The following is a 21,627-nucleotide window of genomic DNA, read 5'->3' as shown; positions in this document are numbered from 1 at the left end:
ATAGTTTTAGATATTCAACATCACAAATTTTCTTGAAAATCAACCTATTAAATTTAACGTCAGAAGCATTTACAAAACACTCAATATCAAGTATTGTATTGTATTGTATGTCTTTATTTATGTAGCGCCATAAATATACATAGCGCTTCACAGTAGTAATACATGTTGTAATCATATAAATAACAAATAATATAAATAACAGGTCATGGGAATAAGTGCTTCAGACATAAGAGTAACATTAAGGAAGAGGAGTCCCTGCTCTGAGGAGCTTACAATCTAATTGGTAGGTAGGAGAAAGTATAGAGACAGTAGAAGGGAGTTCTAGTAAGTGCGTCTGCTGGGGGCCAAGCTTTATGTATCATGTGTCCACAGTGCTATTCATATGCTTCTTTAAGCAAATGTGTATTAAGGTGGGTCTTAAAGGTGGATAGAGAGGGTGCTAGTCGGGTATTGAGGGGAAGGGCATTGCAGAGGTGCGTGGCAGTCAGTGAGAAAGGTTTAAGGCGGGAGAGGGCTTTAGATAAAAAGTGGGTAGAAAGAAGACATCCTTGAGAAGACCGCAAGAGTCGGGATGGTGCATAGCGAGAAATTAGGGCTGAGATGTAAGGAGGGGCAGAGGAGTGTAAAGCTTTAAAAGTGAGGAGGAGAATTGAGTGTGAGATGCGGGATTTTATCGGAAGCCAGGAGAGGGATTTCAGGAGGGGAGACGCGGAGACAGATTTAGGAAAGAGTAAAGTGATTCTAGCAGCAGCGTTTAGGATAGATTGTAGGGGAGACAGGAGAGAGGCAGGGAGACCGGACAGCAGGAGGTTGCAGTAATCGAGACGGGAGAGAATGAGGGCCTGAGTCAGAGTTTTAGCAGACAAGTAAGTCTAAAGAAAATCTTCCAATAAATTGCATCTAGGACCTTTCACCGCCACCACTCTGCTGCTGCAGTTAAGCCGCCGGCTGTTTCACCCCCAAGGTAATGTATACTGTAAAGCCCTAACCTTACCCTAAAAACCCATAACAATAACTCCTTACCATAACCTGTTAACCCTTTACCCTAAACCTCTAACCTTAACCTGTAATGCTAATCTTTTCCCTAAACCCTTAACTTTTATCTTAAAACCCCTAAACTTAACACTAGCCTTACCCTAAACAGGTTAACCCCTTACCCTAAAACCCCTAAAGCTAACCTTTGATGTTAACGCTAATCACTTACTTTAGGTGCAAAATGGCCAGTGGCTGGCGGTCCTTGGTGGCTGAATAGCAACGGTGAAATATTAAATTCCGCAATAAATTGCCCTGCACTCTCAAAGTTCATCGATCTGTTCCGGTCCATTTGATCTTTCAACTAACACTAGAATGCCTGATGGCATTTACCATGCTGCTGCTACTTCTAAGTGAATTTACAGTAATCTCAGCCAGCTGTGTATACCCAGATGCTACCAGAATAAAAAAATAAAAATCACCACTACGCCCCTCAGCTCTCCTATTCTAAAATCCATCCACAAAATCTGTCATCATTCATTAATAAATCAGCAAGAATTGGAGTCCAGTCAAAACATTTAACCTACTGAGGAACTACAGTAATTCAACTTGAAGCAGACCTCTCTAGTCAAAAGCAAAACAACTCACTACCCACCAAGGTCTTTCTCTTGTGAGGTTTGTCAAGCTTTGAAATGCCTCTTCTCTTAGTATACCTAGATTAAGGGGGACTCAACAGCTTTGGTTTTTCTCTTTCGAGTGTTATAAGGTAAAGTCTTTGACCCAGATCAACGATATGGTGCTAAGCTTTAGAAAAGCGAAGCATGCTAAAGGTTAGCACCCTCTTGAGATCTGTTCCTTGGTAAATTGAAGATGTATTTTTTGAACCCTCTTTAATAACAGATAAAAAATGAAAATCCAGTTTAAATCAGTATGTAATTGTTATTTTACATACAATTTCCATAAAACATTAAACAAGTTATCAATTAATTTGCTCCTAATTTGGAATCTAGCATGTATCTGTGCAACAGCAGTAATCACAATGTCAAGATAAAGCCTGCACTTGTAGGCTTATGGATGAATATTCATCCCTTTAAACACACTCTGAAAATATTTACAGTCTACCTCATTTCAATCCGCCTACTCCCTAAAACTTTTTTAATGGTTAAGAAAGGCCAATTTCTGTTAATATTTTAATTTACAATGAACATTCAATTACTTTATCAGTTCAATTACTCAAGACATATAGGACCCTATTCACTAAATGCAAATAAATTGTGGAAAAAAGCCAAAGCCATCTTCGCTCAATTAAATAAATGGTAAAGAAGTAACTAAGTAGCGCCATGTAAAACTTTGGAGCTGTTTTTGTCCGAATGCAATTTATCATGCAGATTAGTAGTTTTTCTGAAATCACTCTTTCACATGGTATTGAATAACTTAGGAAAGCTGTGATAAAGTAATTGCAACCCTTCGGATCCCTTTTTTTGACCGTCCGTAGGTAAGAGGCAACATGACATTCCCAAATATAGAAAAGAGAGAAAATTTGGCGCCTAATAATACTAAGTGAACATAGAAAAACTATGTGAACTAAGTGTCCAGATAATAAATAAAAGGAACTCCAACCATAAATAGTCCAATGGCAAGATGTAGCAAACCTCCAATGTGTCTCTTGATAGTGGTTTCACAGCACATGAAAATTAAAAATAAAGAATATCATAGTGCAAAACCATACAACAAGAAAAAAACATAAATACACAAATAATAACAGAAAATAGATATAAAATAAATATGAATGAATATTAATACTAAAAAATAACCAATGAATAATAAACCACAATTATTACCAATATATAAACAAACACACGTGGCTAGTGAATAGCTAGGAAGACTAATATATTTAATATAAATAAAATAAATAAAACAGACAAATGCCTTCACAAAGGGAAATACTGAGACGGTGATTCACTTCCAGAGGGTTAAAATTAAAATCCTACTCACGACAGGGAAAAGTTGTACAAGCGTCCTGAACACATGGAGGATCCAACTTTGGATCAATACTGACAAGCAGCTGCCTTTGCCTCATGAACACACACCTCAGGAACAGAAAACCAGTCCAGCTGTTCCGGCGCCCCATTGTGATGTCACAATTTTGCGACTGGAGACTGCAAGTGTCCTTATCGTTGAGTGAAACAATAATGAAAAGTATGACTCCTTGCGTATTCACCCACTCAGTTCTCAGTATTCACCCACTCCTATATTCCCAAATATAGGTTAAGCCCACTTGCTGCCTCTGCCAGTTTAGATGGCGACACACTGCATGAGTTACTGTGTCAACCCTCAATTGGAAAATGTCCCAGTTCTGGTAATTTTTAAATTCAAGTTTGTGTGTGTTCATACATTTTGCCCTTTATTGAGTTTATCTGTGGAACTCATTGTATGCCTAGGCCAGTAATAATGACTGAGTACAAGATATACAGTGAGTGAGGGGGGAAAGTAATTGGGTGGGCCATGTGCTAGGCTAAGAGACAATGGGGAGCTAGGTAATGAAGCTCCCGCCTTTGGGAGACTCCACTGATTGGTCAGCCTGTGGTTCTCAATGTTTCCAAACGGAGACCATGAAACTATAGTAGCCAATCTGGGCTCCACAGTTTTTACAGTTATTGTAGTTTGTCCTAAGTTTGTCTCGGTGTCGTGAGAACAACTATATTGTGGACTGTATGGACCTGTGGTGGACTTTCCTAGTAACCTTAAATGTACTATGGAGGGAGCATCCAGGGTAAATTAGCTTCAACACCTAGCCAGGTATGAGTACCCTGATACAGTACGTCCCTGCTTTGTATGGTTTTTGTTGTGACTTTGCTTGTGTTGCTCCTTGATGGCTCCAACCAATTAAACTTACATTTATTTACTCTTGTGTTCTGCCTAGTGATTACGATCCCTAGTAGTCTGGTCAACCATAAATCTTGACAGGCACCTTCTCGGCATCACGTGCAGAGTTATTACACATACAGAACATCATGTATGTTGGTCGTTAATGCAGTCTCAGGATGAAGATGTAGCCTCAAGGTAAAAGAAGGCATACTGTATAGTGCTCTACGTCTGGAAGCGTAGAGCTATTCTTGCGGGGAGAGCGTTCAGTAGGCGAGCTGCTGGAGACTGCATTGCCGAGGACACCGGAGGCAGAGAATCTCTCACGGATTGAAGTCAGACGCCGAGGATGTCAGCGTGGACACACCACACGTGGAGTGTAAACCCGATAACAGCTACAGGTCTACAGGACTGGCTGGAAACCGCTTCTGTGCGGCATATAAAGGCTTTAACTCTACAGCTACAACTATTATACTGCCTGTGAATATACCTCAAAGTGTGAGTAAAATGTGTGTATGTTTGCACTAAACATTTGTCTTGTATTGGTATGTACCATATGCTTTCTTTTACCTTGAGGCTACATCTTCATCCTGAGAATGCATCTATTTATTCAGGGGGTCAACAGTATCGTTTGCATGCAAGACCTGGGGTCCAAACACCATCATAATATTAAAAAGTCACACAACCATCAGTGGTTAACTGCTTTATTATTGCTATTTTATAGCAAGTGAGCAACTATAAGAACCAAGTTTAACTCTATATTACCCACACTTACTGTACCACACAGTGTACACAATTATTAAGTTCTCGTTTTTTTGGGGTGATCCTGTTCCTTCTGGATATATTCTGTTATACCAAAAATATATGCACATAAAAGTATACACAAAATGGGCTATATTTCATACATATAACCAAAAAATTGGAAAAAGGGGAAAAGGAGGTTAAAGGATGAACAAACACAGAGGGAAGAAAAACATATAATATAACACACAACACCATGCTATTATCTTAAACAATACCACATGGCTGGTTGAGGTAAAGAAGTTTATTTATCTGTTATTGCAATATTCTCTGGAGAGAAACAGTTGAATAAGTCCAGACAGAAACTTGATTGAAAAAGATTTTTTCAAATGACAACTCAGAGCTGCAGCTTAGTCACAAGTCAAGTTATATCCAAATGTTTTAACTACTGTATTTGTATCTCCCTTCTTTCTGAATCAGTCAAAACTGTATACAAAATATTGTCTAAACAAATGACAGCCAGCACCACAAAAGACAAAACAGAAAACTATCAAAGATGAACTTGGTGCAGGTGACAACAAGTTACCCAGTAAACCCTAAATAGAATCACTGTATATAATATAGGTAACCTGCACTCAATCAAGAAAACTATGACAAACCGTTATCTTCAATCAATACTGTATATTTTACATCAGTAGAAAAATGCATATGATGTGTAGCCCTTGTTCCCCCGAACCAGGGAAGGAACAACCAATGCTGCTATTACAAATGCAGCGGCCATTATTTTAACAAATCACGGCGCCGTTTTCGTGTGCGCTGCTGTACTCCACGCGGCATGAACGCGGCCAATCGCCCCAGGGACATGTGTTTATTGCGGTTGCTTTGTTTGAATTTCATTATTGTGTGCAATTATTTGCAATTATATGCAATGAAATTAATGAATTGTAATGTGTACAGTACTGTGCTACTGTGCTACTGTGTCAATTTCAGGTGTTTAAAAGTCAGAACACTAAAATGCCATTTTCTGCACTTGCCTGCACTCGCATCTTATGGCGGTACGGTTGGGACAAATCCCGATCCATGACATGGGTATTCTGTACGTAAGAGCTTGAGAAAGGACCTTATGGTCTGAAACGTATGTTGCTCGGGAGCATGTTTGAGTTTCTGATGATGGGTACCTGGATATTGAGGGACTGCGGATCAGGTAAGATCCCAGGCGGGATTGCTGCTATAGAAATTGTGAATCGGGGCATCCAGACACTGGTTAAGGGGTTCAGGAAACTAGTCATTCATATCTGGCTTTTTTTCTAGATCCGACATTTATATAGACACACACCCACCTATGTAACAAGGACTAAGTATAGTATCATTTAATACAATAAATAAACTTATGTAAAAAACGAATGTTGCTCTTACTAGGAATTTATACAATCTATTTATTTTTTGGGGCTGTGGGTGGGACTAGGGGCGGGGCTATGTGGCGAGTAGATTTTTTGGTGATTTGTCATGCACTGTATATATACACACATACATACATTATATATATATGTATGTGTAGTGTTAATTTGTATATAATGATTTTAACCCTGATTCTGTCTGTCTTTTTCCTTGTTATTCAGATGTAATCATGAAACCTTTGAGCAGCTGCTCTAACTCTCTTCCAACTCACTCCTGATTGGAGCAATGTCTAGCCAATCTGGCTTAAATATTCAACAGAAAGTATTAGTTAGACCCCTAAGAAAAAGCCCAATACCCGGTGAAACATATGTCGGGGTAGTTCGTCTGTTTCCTGGGGTATACATATGTAACGGGTATTCCCCCACCCAATCGCATATAGTGTATGTGAGGAGGAACCTATACGTTACCAGGTGTGGTGCGCTATACCTGTCAGGCTCACAGGAGGCCTGAGCCTCCGCTAGTGAGAGCCTGGGGTGAATCCTCTGGAACGTTTCGTCAGCGCCTCCACCTATGTGAGATTCTAGCAGTGTAGAATGGCCCTCAAATAGGAACATCCATAAAGTAACCAGCCCACACCAAAGGTAATGGCTAAAAGGGTTTACTATATGGCAAATAACACAACACAACATATTTCAACAATATGACATTGACAGTGTCCGTCTATAACACTAATAGGCACAACTACCTGGTCACCACTCAGGGCTTTGTACCCCTCACGTTATATCAATAGTCCCAAATGTCCCACAATACCCCAAGTGAGTGACTGTTGGTAAAGTTGGTGCACTTATAGATACCTGCCAGGACACATGTCCGTGCCCTGGTGTGAAGCTCTTCAAAAAGGGTCTGACGCAGGAACAGGAATCCGCCTCCGCGTGAGGTGTCTCCCTCGTGGAGCGTCTCACCCACAGAATGTCTCTTGTAGTAGAGCTTATCTGAGCCCAGATGCAGGCCGCGATCACCGCATGCAACTGGCACCAGTGATATCACATAGAACTGGGTACTATAGAAAGCAAACCCCCACTTGCACTAAAAGGGGCCTTTCCTGAAACTGTCAAACTAACTGCTGTGGCTGCACTGCAAGCCATACTGTCTCTTCTTGTCAGAGCACACAGCACTGCATCTGTGTCACTGACAAGACTCAGACTCAGATAAGGGCAGGGTCCCTACCTAAGGGGCCTTCCCTATGAACTTACCCACTAACCTAGTGGGGAGTGGGGCCTACCTTGGCCTGGGAGTGTCTGTGGCCTAGTACAGCAGAGCACTGCTCTCTGTACACTACCTTCCCCAATCGCTTCCTGGATCCAACTGACAATCCCCTGTCTGCACACAACATTGTATCTTCTTTGCTGCAGGAGAAGCTTCCAGCTCTATTGGCTGTCTGGCTGCCTGTGACCAGGGTGAAAGTGCTGTCCCAGAGGCTGCTGGGAATTGTAGTTCTTGGTACAGCTCTTTCCTATGGGGGCCGCATACATGTTCTTTACTGCACATGTCTGAAGCTGTAATGGCCGCCGCTATTCTTAACTGAGCGTGCGCAACTTCCAAGAGCTCTTGCACACATGTAATGGCCACCTCTATGCTTGCCAACCTCTGTGCATTGCACTGCACAGGCGCGAACTCCCGCGACAATCTCAACATGGCCGCCGCGACTGTTCTGCTTACGCGCAAGCCTCCGCACATGCGCAAACACATTAAACATGGCGGCGTCCTGCCGCAGCTTCCACTGGGAGCCCCCGGGAATGCGCTCGCCCCCGCAACAGTACACACACAAGAGGGAAAGAAACCTGCAAACAGGGGGACCAGAGGGACCCAGGCTACTGCTGTGGCTCATCTGAGTCTAACACATCGCCGGTTTTCCCCTGGCTTTTTCCTGGAATGCGACGCACTTCACCTGGAGCATGCCGCATTCATTTTGCGTTCTCAGCCACGGGTCATGCGCGGTTGACGCGCGGTTGTTGCGTTTATTTAGAATGGTTCGGATTTAATAGGTTGCAATTCTTCGCGTGTCCGCCAGATGGCAGATATTCATGAATTGTAATGCGCATGTCTTCAATTATGTGTTGACTTGCAGGTGTTTCGTTTAAAAAAGATACCACAGTGTGCTATTGTAACTTGGCCTTGAGACTGAAGGAAGAGGTTGCAAAAATGTATCAATTTAGGCTTTTCATATTAAAGAAAGACAAAGACCAGTTTCGGTTACAGTATTCTCCAGAGACCGGCCGCCCGCCATGAGTGTTCAAGTGCAGCCCGTTTTCCAAAAACCCGACAGAAGTTACGCGTATTTGATATGGGCCGCGATTAATGCAACAGATGATAAGATCACAACAGTTGTTCAAATTTATCAGTATTTTATCGAAAACTATGACTTTTACAAATTTTCGCCAGCTCCTCATACGTGAAAGCGTGCAATAAGGAAAAGGTTATGTAGCGATCCCTGTTTTTATCGTATTGAGCCACAATTTGTTGGAGGGTATTGTTGTGTATCACCGGCTTTTTCCTGTATCTATGATCTTGCAGACGGCAAAAGGCGAAGGGTCGTGTTAAAACCAACTAAGAAACGACAATCGCCGCCAAGCAATGCACCAGCTCCGGCTTCCAATGACGGTCCCACCGTCAGTGACAACCCTATGCCTGAGCCGGATTTCGCGTGCAGTTTCGATCAAGCTTGCATGTACCTAAGCAATTTCCAGCCTCATCAGCTGACTACAGGTGGACTAGTCCCGCTGCAAACTATCGACATGGATGATCAAGAACACTGGACTGGCAGTGGATCGGCGCCGGCGCCAGCTGAATGGGAAATTTTGTGGTGAGTATTGTTGCCGTATTATTTTCTGTTTTTTTTTTTTTTTGACAATACAGTATCAATATCGGTGCAATTCAAAAGTCAAGTGATTCTCCTGTAAGCAATATCATTGGCTGAGCGGCTTCTACAGTACTGTACTGCAGATACTGAACAATTGGTGGAACGCTAGGCGCATGCGCATTGGAACCTTCTTGAAACGCATATGCGTGTCATTACATCGACGGTAGGCGCATGCGCATGTGAACAGGAGACGCCCCCCGAGAAAATTATTGGTGGGACTGGCTGGGAACTTCTTTAGGGCGCTGACCCTTACAGTAAAACTTTTCTTTTTGTTTTTCCTCAGAAAAGAAAACGGCTAATGGAGGGATTTCGATGGATAATATCGCTTTGTGTAACAATGCCTGCACATTGCTGAATCGGATTTAAAAACCCACGCACCAGAGTCTACAGTTTAGTGGCCGTTGTTATTGATTAGGATAGAATACTGTACCTGAAACAGTTTCCTGATGTTTTCTGGCCGTACAGTATACAATACTTTTTTATATATAGTATACTGTGTAATAAACCCGAAAAAATAAAAATTATGCATTTATTCTACATGTATCACATACATTGTGTCTTCTACAGTATACAGTGCCAGCACATACAGTACAGTACAGTATGTGTCTTCTATTTTTTTTAATACTCTTATACTGAGCATGCCTACAGTATACAGTGCAGTATGCCTCGACATTCTAGAAACACTATATTTTGTTACAGTAGCAAAGGAGCAATGGAACAATGTAACACAAATCAACATGTTCTTTTATTGGTGGAGTAAGTACAAAAACATTTATTTACAAATATTGTACAATGTAGAAACATTGTAAGTGCACAGCAATTCAAAACATCAACAGGTGTATGGTTTACTGCTACAGTAGTGAAAACATTTATATATAGAAAGTAAAAACATTTACAGTCAGTCAGTATGGTTTACAGTCACATGTTTTAAAAACAAATTCTTTATTCATAAAATATACAAAACCCAACATCTCCTTTATTAAAGTCAAAACATATACAGTGGGATGGTCTGCAAAACAGTCTGAACCAGTACAGTCTTCGAGGGCAGCAGAGAGGCCCGGTTTTCAGGACAACCTTGAAAACCGTGCCTGTTTGCAGCTCTCAGGGACTGGAATTGTGCAGGTCCTGTGCGTGTGTACAGCAAGTTAAAACATTTCTCTATAAATACAAGTTAAAAAACCCACAACAACATATCCTTTATTTAAGTACAGCAGGTCAAAACATGTACAATACAGTTCAGCACAACAGTATGGTCTTACCTGTGATTAAAAAAAATCTTTATTCATAAAATACACTATACAAAACGCAACATCTCCTTAATTAAAGAAACATACAGTATACAGTACAGTTGGATGGTGTGCAAAACAGTCAGTCAGGCCTGCACCACTACAGTCCTCGAGGGCAGCAGACAGGCCCGGTTTTCAGGACAACCTTGAAAACCGTGCCTGTTTGCGGCCCTCGGGGACTGGAATTGTGCAGGTCCTGTGTGTGTGTGTACAGCAAGTTAAAACAGTAAGTTAAATACAGTTAAATACAGTCCAGCACAACAGTATGGTCTTACAGTTCCCGTGATTCAACCATAAAGTCCACCATAAAGTCCACTACATTGTCCGTCCATGCCGATTCCTTGCATGGCGCAAAACGCTTTAATGCAGTCTCGAACGCCTTTCATTACAGGATCTGTAATTGGATAAAAGCGCCGCATTTCTTCCCGAATGTTCTTTCTTAAATTGGCAGGAAGTGCCATTTTTACGCGATTTCCGACGTTGTTCACTCTGAAGGCCCAGTCGCAGTACAACGAGTAGGGAACATGGTGCTTAAAAAGTAACAAGGCATACTTGTGGGGTGCACCAGCACACATCACCCAATACTTCTCACTGAGCGCCGGTGGCAGATCACACAGGGTGATGTCGGGCACCGTATTGATGCGAGCGAATGTAGGTCTTCTGTGAGTGGGTGCGCTTGAGGCGACGGGCGATGGTAGGTTATCTGGGAGGAAGCTTTCTTCCGGTCTTGGTCGCCGTGTTGTCTCCTGGCGTGGTCTTGACGGGGTTGTCATGTCCTCCTCAATTGCATAAATGTACACTACATCTTCTGGTGGAGGGGGTGCGCATGGTGATGGAAGGGGGTCGATGCTCCCATTCATCACATCCATGTCACCCCCCTGCTCAGGCGTCGGGGAAACAGGGGCATTAACACTGAGCAAATTATGTATACCCACTATGTCAGCCTCTATCTTCTCCATCCGTCGATCCATCCGTTGATCCATATATAGCATCCGTTGATCCATATGTATCATCCGTTGATCCTGCTAGCAAAATAGAGTTCCTGGGGAGATCCACACTTATCCCATTCAGCATCCGGTCTAACGAGCTGCTTCTTGTGCATGGCGTGTGGACATCTGGGTGGATGGGTGTAACGGAGGATGAGATGGGGGTTCCATGGAGAGAAGCGGCAGTGACGTCGAAGAAGGGTGGAGGAGGTGACCTGTAGATATCCGGTAGAGGAGAATCGGCAGCGTTGTCGAAGAGGGATGGAGAAAGTGGCCTTTGGATTTCCGGGCGAGAAGCAGAGTCGTTTAAGAGCAAAGGAGAAAGTGACCCGTGGATTTCAGAGGCGGCAGCATCGTCGGATAGAACCAGAGAAGATGGCCTGTGGGTTTCCGGGAGGGCGGCGGCAGCGTCGAGGACGAGGGGTGGAGAAGATGGGCTGAAGATTTCCGGGACAGCGGCGGCAGAGTCGTCGAAGCGTATGGGAGGTGGTGGTCTGCGGGTTCGATGGGTTGGCTGCCAATCATTTTGCGTCGAGAGTACATCACCGTATATCTTCTTGACATAATAAGGCTGACGTCTATGAAAACCCTTAGCCTTTGGGGTCAGCAGAATGTTTTCTTTATTGGCCTTAGCCTGTCGCTTTTGCCTTGGCGTGGAAACGGCAACCGCCTTTCACTTTTTCTGCTTGACAGGCATGGCAGAGTTGAGTGGGTTCCTGTGTCCGTAGAATCGGGGTTGCTCCATGGAAGCAGGTGGCACAATGCAGTATCTGGACAAGGGCAAGTTCAGATAAAGATCATCGAGTGGTGGGCTATGCAAAGTGTGTAACCTTTTATGCATGGCAGCGAGGTACAGGTATTGAAAGTGGGCGTAGTCTAATGTGAGTCATTACCGTATAAATACACCATCCATTTTGTGGATTCACTGCACATTGAATACACATCGACTAAACATCGAATATACATTCTTGTGTTTGTATTTCTTTCTACTCGCAGCAATGGTTGTTAAAAAGATTTCCAAGGATCTCAGCATGCGAATTAAGGAGATGTACACGAGCGGACAACGAATTGCTGCTATCCAATGCTGGTTAGCTACTTCTGGCCTCGTTGTGCCAGCAACCACCGTGAGCTATCATGCACACGGATAAAACAGAGAACACAAAAGGGCACCAAGGGTAAATAACGCGTAAGTATATTTAGAACACTTTAAAAAAAAAATCGATCCAAAAATGTACTGTACATCTACAGTACTGTATCTAATATTTTTGTTATTTCTGTAGATTTATATTACAACAGTATATATATTTTGTATGTTTATATTTATATTACAACAGTATATATATTTTGTATATTTATTAATATTACAACAGTATACTGTATATATTTTGTATATTTATATTTATATTACAACAGTATATATATTTTATATATTTATATTTATATTACAACAGTATACTGTATATATTTTGTATATTTATATTTATATTACAACAGTATTTATATTTTGTATATTTATATTTAGATTTCAACAGTATATATATTTTATATATTTATATTAATATTACAACAGTATACTGTATATATTTTGTATATTTATATTACAAAAGTATATATATTTTGTATATTTATATTTATATTACAACAGTATACTGTATATATTTTGTATTTTTAAATTTATATTTATATTACAACAGTATATATATTTGTATATTTATATTTATACTGTCTCTAATATTTTTACTTACCGGAATATTTTTCTTTACATTGTAGGGAGACAACTCTTCTGGTCGACAAAATAAGTGAGTAGAATGATGAGGAGAGTGCATTAAGGGTCAAATACACTCTGCAGGAAAATCATAATCTCACTGTATCTGAGACCAGCATAAAGAAGATGAGACGCAGCATTGGATGGAAATATGGACGTGTGAGGTTAGTACTGGACAATACAGGAGGTAAAAGTGTTGTTTAGGAAACTGTACTGTACCGCTAAAATTATTTATTCCTTGTCATTACAGAGCGTACCCCATGATAAGGGACGCAAACAAAATCAAAGTGTGGCCCAGGCATGGATCGACAGTGGGGAAACTTTCCAGGATTGCATCTTCACTGACGAGTCTACTGTGTCGCTGGAGAGATTTGCAAGCTTTGCATTCCACAAAAAAGGCCGCATATCTTTGAAACCGCAGCCAAAACACCCCGTGAAGCTGCATGTGTGGAGTGCCATCTCTAGGCGTGGACCAGGATGCATTGTCATCTTTGAAGGTAAAATATATCAAATATAATGTAGCCTAATGCACTGTCTTTACTAGTGTTGCCTTACTGTATGCACTGTACTGTACTATTGTGCAGTTTTTTGAGCACTTTTCTTTTCTTGCTATAGCAATCATGAATAAAGCTTTCTTCCAAGACAACATTGTGCCTGAGATAGTGCAATACATAACACGCGAGTTCCCCAATGGTCACCGCTTCTACCAGGACAACGATCCGAAGCACACCGCGTCAACAGCGCATATCCTTGAGCGCGGTATCAAATGGGTGAAGACGCCAGCGGAGTAAGTGTGGTAACCGTGTCTCATTTTTTTCCTACTGTTTTTTCTGTGTACTGTACTGTATCTCTTAAAATAATTGCCCTTTTTTTCCAATGACAGATCGCCAGACTTCAATCCGATCGAAATGGTCTGGCATCAGCTGAAGGACCATATCCGGAAAGTGGCAAAACCCTCCAAAAAGGACGAGTTGTTGAAAGGCATAATGAGTTTTTGGAATGATGTACTCACCGTGGAACGCTGCAATAAATATATAGACCATATTGCCACTGTGTTGCCCATTGTGATCGCGCGTAATGGGCAAGCATCAGGAAAATAGTATTGTGCTATAGTATTTTAAGTACAGTATGATACAATTAAGTATGGCACAGATTTGTTCTTTCCCATTAGTCAGAGTATACAGTAGTTACAGTTTTTTTCTTTACAGAGAAAGCAGCACCAGGTTACAGTACATAGTATTTTACAGTAGTCAGAGTATACAGTAGTTCCAGTGTAGACTAGTTTAACAGTACTACAGTAACTGCCTACTAACTGCTCAATTTTTTTCTTTCCAGAGAAAGCAGCACCAGCCATGTACAGTAGTACTACACATCACACAATGCCATAATACAGTACGCACATAACTGCATTCATTTTTTGTTTTCTTGACGTTTCTGGAAAAAAGGGTGGCCTGGGGGGAGGTGGGGTGTTGTGTCCAATCTAATCTGTTTGTACAGTAAAATGTACAGTATATAAACAGCAGTAATGATGTACACAAAACCTCTCCTCTCTCAATGAACTACTGTACTGTTCACAGATTGAGGAACAAGATAAAGACGGAAAAAATAATATATATATATATTACAGTATATATTATTAAATAATATTCTTATAAATGCGCATTATTCATGTTTCCCCATGTTTTACAAATGTTTTCTAAATGTTTATCCAATTTCAATCTGCTAAAAGAACTTAAAAAAGACTGCATTATGTATTATTCATGATTATTTTTATATTTTTATTTTTTGGTTCCTGATCAAATAAAATAAATATTTATTCACATTCCTGCTAATCATAATCATTCACCAATGAATAAGAATGAATGACAAAACAACATGAATCAGATAATGGTTTTTTTAACTCTCAATTCTCACAATGCTGTGCAAATCGGATTTACATTTCAAAATTGAAAAGGGATTTTCCAAAGCGTTACCGTAAACAAAGCCTTAAAGGGTTGGGGGGGGGGGGGGTTATTACACACAGGCGCACTGAGGCTTTGTAGCTCGGCTATGGACGGATTAAGAACACAATGGCAATATTCAGAAAATTAACGACTCTGTGGAGAGAAGGGGTTGGGTGACTCATGCGCAGTAAGCAGCAAGCTCCCATCTCTAAAAGGATTAGAGTACACGCAGGCGCAGTGAGGCGATTGACGCTCGGCTAGGGACGGATTAAAAACACAATGACTAACTAACTTCAGAAAATTAATGACTGTGGAGGTGTCTGTCGATAAGAGTTTGTGTGTGCGTGGGGGAGGGATGAAGGATTAGTTGTGGATAAAATAACAGTTAAAAAATCATAATAACATTTTTGGGGGGGCACTCAAGCAAGCTGTGGTGGTGAAGGTACAGGCGCAGGAGCAGGAATAAACTAGCTCCCATCTGAAAGAGGATTACACACAGGCGCATAGAGAGGTGATGTTCTGTGCAAATCAAATTCGAGAAGGGATTTTCCAAAGCGTTGCTGTAAACAAAGCCTCAAAATTCCCATCTCAAAGAGAATTACAAGCAGGCGCAGTGAGGCTTTGTAGCTCGGCTATGGACGGAATCAGAACACAATGGCAAGATTCAGTAAATTAACGACTCTGTGGAGAGGGGGGGTTGTGTAACTCATGCGCAGTAAGTAGCTCCCATCTCAAAAAGGATTACACGCAGGCGCACTGAGGCTTTGTAGCTCGGATATGGACGGATTCAGAACACAATGGCAAGATTCAGTAAATTAACGCCTCTGTGGAGGGGGGGGTTGGGTGACTCATGCGCAGTAAGCAGCTCCCATCTCAAAAAGGATTACACGCAGGCGCTCTGAGTCTTTGTAGCTCGGCTATGGATGGATTAACAACACAATGGCAAGATTCAGTAAATAAACGACTCTGTGGAGAGGGGGGGGTTGGGTGACTCATGCTCAGTAAGCATCTCCCATTTCAAAAAGGATTACACGCAGGCGCCATGAGGCTTTGTAGCTCGGCTTTGGACGGATTAAGAACACAATGGCAAGATTCAGAAAATTAACGACTCCGTGAAATTTCAAATCCTTGAGCTGCATTCGTGGGGGAGGGGGCTACAGGTACAGCTGCATGAAGTTCAAAGCTAAAGACATACTTTCATTTCAAAAGGCAATTCATCATAATAATACACCCCCAAATAGAGTACCTAAAAAGCACACAAATGAACTATGTGCAGTCAAACGCACAGGGTCGCAGTCAAAAGCTACAGCACAGATTGAATATCGTAATACAATAAGATGGTTTTTGCAGGCTTGTGGAGAAAAAAAAATTACAATAAAAAAAAATGTCTTAATTTTTTTTTGGTTACTCACTCAGGCAAGCAAGCAGTGGTGGGCGACGTTACAGGCGCATGCGCAGTAAATTCCTGCTGTCAAGCAAGAATGTGATTGAAACCAGACACACGTTCAAAGGAATGGTGTGGGAGAGATGTACTGCATTGCACAGAAGATAAGAAGTTGAAATACCCTGCAGTGCAGTTAATTATCCTGAGCAAGGGGAAAGCGCTGTATATGTCGAAATGTGACACTGTTACAGTACTGTACACGCCTATGCGTTTCAACAATTTTCAAATGAGACATACTGTACAGCAGCACAGCACTGCAAATGCATGTATACTTTAAATATGCAAATTTACAATTACTGCGCGCGCACACACAGACTGTGTACTGACGTAGGTTGAACCGCGAAGGTATTAGACTTCGAAGACAACAACTCGCAAATGCCCCCCCTGAGTTTTTACACGGCATTGCAGTATTGCAGACAGCGAGAATAAAATGCTAATATCACGAGCGCGAAAATAAGGCAGTTCACTCCGGGCGAAAACGACAAAACAACGCACCTAACCAGGATAATCTGAGAACCGCAGATATAGCCGACTTAGACTCAGATCGGCCGCCACTGTACATATATATAAATTGAGCTTGAGAATATGTCTAGTCTGAAACGTACGTTGCTCTGTTTTGGAGACTGCATGACTGTCCTGTTTTTTAATTAAACCTTTTTTCTACATGTGAGTGCTGCAGATTTCCTTTTGTTATATATATGTATATGTATATATTTAATATATAATGAAACCCCTGTACAAATGAATGGGTGAAGGGTGGGGTTACTTGCCTGGAGAGGGTGGTTAGGCCTTGTGGGTGGGTAGTGGGTAAGTGTTAACCCATTAATTACTTTCGCGGTTAGTAACCACTACGGTGATTAAGGAGTTAAGGGATATTAGAATGTATTTACAATGCATTTTTCTGGCAACGGAGGACAGAGGGAACTTGCAGTTTGAAGAGAAGGATGACCATCAAATTTGCTATGGTAAGTAGAACTGTATTTATTTACTTTATTTATGCATGCTAATATTGTGTTTAATAATGGGCAAATAATCTATTATCCATATCTGGATAATAATTATTTTGCCCATTACAGTACTGTATGTGTTTGGTGGGGGGGAGGGGGGTATTGATTTATTTAAATGTATATGACATGTTTTTTTTTTTACATACAGGGTTGGTTCCTTAGGTCTGCGGGGACCTCTGGAGACCACATGGGGACCCACGGACGCCCACGGGTACCACCTGTGGGCCCACACACAGGGGACACCTGTGGGGAAGAACCGGTGGCCCCACAGCTATGGGGCCCCCGCGGACCCACAAGGACCACCCAAGGGCCCCACACCCCCATGGGAACCACCCTCGGGCCCCAGACACCTGTGGGGCTGGCCCGGGGACCCCCAGACACCCACAGTGACCCACGGGGACCACATGGAGGCCCAAGGCATCTGGCGGTGTCTACCCAGAGACCCCCAGACCCTGTGGGCACCCCCCTCTGGTGCACTGTGGGGCCTGCGGACACGCATCGGGACCACCGGGGACTACCACAGGTCTGGGGTATTAACCCTGTATGTAAAAGAAAAAATCATGTTTTTATTTGGGGCCATTTATGTATTCTTTATTAAATATAGTAATATTTATTGTAGGGCTGTTCTCCATTTTGTTTTTTTTGTGGGTAGTGGGGGTGGGTGAAGGGGGTATTGTCCCCAAGGGTGGTAGTGTGGGTAGGCCTACCGGGTGTGGGTAGTGGGTGAGGGTGGTTAGGTCTCACAGGTGGGTAGTGGGGGAGGGTATTAGGCCTCCCGAGTGTGTGGTGGGGAGGGTGGGTTAACCCCTTAATTACTATAATGGAAACTAACCACCAAGGTAATTAAGGGGTTAGGGGACATTACATTGGCACTCTTTTTATTCTTGTGTATGTTTTGCAGCACTGGAGGGGCCCATGGACGGTGATGAGGACGGACTTCATCATTGCAGCCGACCAAGGGTGAATGCAAGATATATTTATTTTATTTATTGTGATTAATGTATTTGAAATGGGCAAATGCATTATTATCCATATGTGGATAATAGTAATTTTGCCCATTACTGTAGTGTATTTGGTAGGGGGCAGGGGGTTGTATTTAATTAAAAGTATTGATGTATTTTTTAATTATTTTTTTGAGGCACGGAATTGGTACTGCAGGCAAGCGTTGACTCAAGGGCACCTGCGGAGAGCACCCGATGGCCACCGCCGGCCTATAGTATCATTCCTGTGCATCCAAAAAAATAAATATACTGCACCGACACAATTTATTCTTACATTTGCTCGTTATGAACGGGACTTTTCTCAGCTGGCGCCAGGCTGGCGCCGAAACGGAGCGGCAAGCGAGCCGCATCTTCCCCTTCCCGTGCATTTTAATAAAAACGCTCCCCTCCTCTTCCCCGAACCCCTGGCTTCTCCCCCCGGCTGCGCGCTGCTTTGCGCAGCTTCCCCCTTACCCCTGCTGCCTCTGCAGGCTTCGGGGTTGCCGGGGGACCCTGGAATGCGTGACCGGCGCCAGGGTAACGCGCCGCAAGCGCCAGGGAAATCCCCAAATGAGCCGCCGGCTAATCGCGACTCTCCCCACACCACGGTGGCGGCCGCATTAGAATAAAGCGTGCCGCCACTGTATGTCCTGTATGTTAGGGGAGTATAGGGGCTGTTGGGGGCACAGGGGGTGGGTAGTATATTATACACTGCCGACACGTTTAAATCGAGCAGGGATAGTTCCGCAAGCCGGGGGATGCCCCGGCTTGCTAGCCCCACTCCCTCGGCGTGCCGCGCGTCACCGATGCGCGGTCACGCGTCATCGGGTGTCAGCGCCCCCTGCACGCGCGTCCAGGGCTCCCCGACGGCGGCAGGGGGTTCCGGGGGACCCGGCGGACCCGGCAGCGGTAGGGAGAGCGCCCCGATCGGAGGGCGCTCTTCCGCTGCGTCGGCGCGCGCCCGGCACCCTCCGGCGCGCGCCAGGTTACTGCTGCGGCAGAGAACGGGCAAATGCTCGAATAAACTCTGCCGCAGCAGTATATAGTAATGTTTATTGAGGGCCTAGGAGGTGGGTAGTGGGGCTGCAGTGTGTAATGTTTTTATTGTGGCTAGCGGGGGTGGGTGAAGGGGGTATTAGCCCCAAGGATGTGTGTTTAGGCCTTGCGGGTGGGTAGCGGGAGGGGTTAACCCCCTTCATTCTGTCGCGATATTAAATGCTAAGGTAATTAAGGGGTTAAGTCCAACCGCAACCCCCCCACAAGGCCTAAACACCCACCAAGGGCCAAATACCCCCTTCACCAACCCCCGCAACCCATAATAAGCCTGTCACAGGTGGTTAACCCCTTCATTGACTTAGCGGTTAGCCACTAAGGTAATGAAGTGACTGTAAATGCATTTTTCCTGCATCGGATGCATGCCTTGGAGCTCTGGTGCTGGTATTAATGAATATCATCTCCAGGACCCCTGGCATCAATCCGAGGCAGGAAAAAGGCCAAAATGCCGTCCCGCCGCTCATCCGCCTCCTCTCCCCACCAACTTGCCAACTTTTTGGGGAGGGACGGATTTGCGTGAAAATCTTAATTCTAGAGCGGCGAGTAGTGGTGAAAAGCTGTTCGGGGCTACTAGAATTGAGCGTGTTTGAAAACATGGCGAATAGCGGCTTTTCATCATGCACCAGGCGGGAAAAAAAATCACGCCAAAAAAAATAGGTGCTTTTTTTGCTTTTTGTCAGCTTCTCGGGCTTACTGAATCGTAGTATGCATTTTTTGCAAGAAACGGGCAAAAAGTGCCTTTTCACCGCTTAGTGCATGACCCCCATAATGTTACACAGGTGAAAAACAACAATATGATTAGATGCAAAACAAGATCCTCCACTCAACCTTCAAAGAAGAAACAGTTTTCGAGATTCTTCAGATAAAATTGTCTTTCCAGGGAAATCAGGGAGTGGGAGACATCAGTCATGTAATGAAGAACAAAGTGGAAAAACACTATGGGACAGTATTGTAGAAACTCCTGTGACTAAAGGCTAAAAAATCTCCAACAGTTATACTCAAATGCTGGTGAGTAACATGAGCAGATCACAAACAGTGGCAATGCAGATTGGTGGTGTGGTGGATGCAGGTGATCTCAGGAGAGTGAAAAAGAGTACACACCATAGCGTAAATATGAAAAATATAAAGCCTTTAAAAAATATACAGAATCGTATTCAAACCTATGGAATGTGCACTTACAAGAAGGCCAGTCTTTTATTCAGTAACACAATTAAAATCTGGAACTCGCTGCAAGCGGCAATCTCACTGCTTCCGCAACGCTATTGGAATTTGATGTTGGATGCCGACTGGTGTTACTTTTGGTAGCGGCATATGGTAGGCTATCTGTTGGAAGAATTGATGTCACCACAGTAGTATGTTCTATCAGCATGGCTTGGGGAGTCCTGTGCAGTCACGGGCTAGATCTATGGAGAGAGAGTGTGGTGAACCTGGATGGTCCTAAAACCTGAGTTCCGAAGATAGCATATAGCATGATGATTGGGCAGACTTTGTAATCCTGGGCAGCATGTGCCAGTGGTGTTACAGTGGTGGTAAAATAAAAGCCACTACCCTGACTAACATGTCACATTTACAGAAAACATCCGAATTTAAAATCTTAATTTAAGCCCATCGGTACTAGTGACTTTAGCTCAAATATCATTCTTCCCTCAAGTTGTAACAGGAGTAAATTCCTGTTACCTCCCCGTGGGGGGAACATGGGCTTGCATGAAAGCCAGAATGCCTGACAGGGGGGCTTTAATTACATCAAGCACCAAAAGTACAGGCGAGAGTCACCTTAATGTACTTAGCACTTGCAGCACGGCATCCAGCTTCATAAAACGAAGTGTGCAAAAGAACTGGCATATCATTTCCAATGACAAAAAATTGGCAAACTACAGTATGCAAAGCACCCCCTCTGTTCTGCTATTGGAGAGGATGCAATTTGAGTGACTTACTGACACAGTCAGACCTGGTAGTGGGGGATTACGTGACACACCAAGATGGTGAACAGCCTCCTTGAAACACGTGACTTCACATTGTTGACGGGTTAGTCCAAAATAGCCGTCAAATAACTACTTGATGGACAGCAGCTGCCTGATTTGTGGGTTTTATTCATTTTTAATTGATTCAGCCAACTGAATAATTGTTGAATAGATGATGGAATACACCTGGGTGCAGGTGTGCAGGTATACATGTTTGTCGCTTTCACTTTGTCTGTGTACTGCCTTGAGAAAGGTCCCTCTGTGAGGACTGAAATGTCAGCTGTGTGCCAGCTACCACAATACACT

This window comes from Ascaphus truei, chromosome 3 (assembly GCF_040206685.1).
Source record: "Ascaphus truei isolate aAscTru1 chromosome 3, aAscTru1.hap1, whole genome shotgun sequence".
Classification (NCBI taxonomy): Eukaryota; Metazoa; Chordata; class Amphibia; order Anura; family Ascaphidae; genus Ascaphus; species Ascaphus truei.
Note: the sequence above shows the minus strand (reverse complement) of the source record.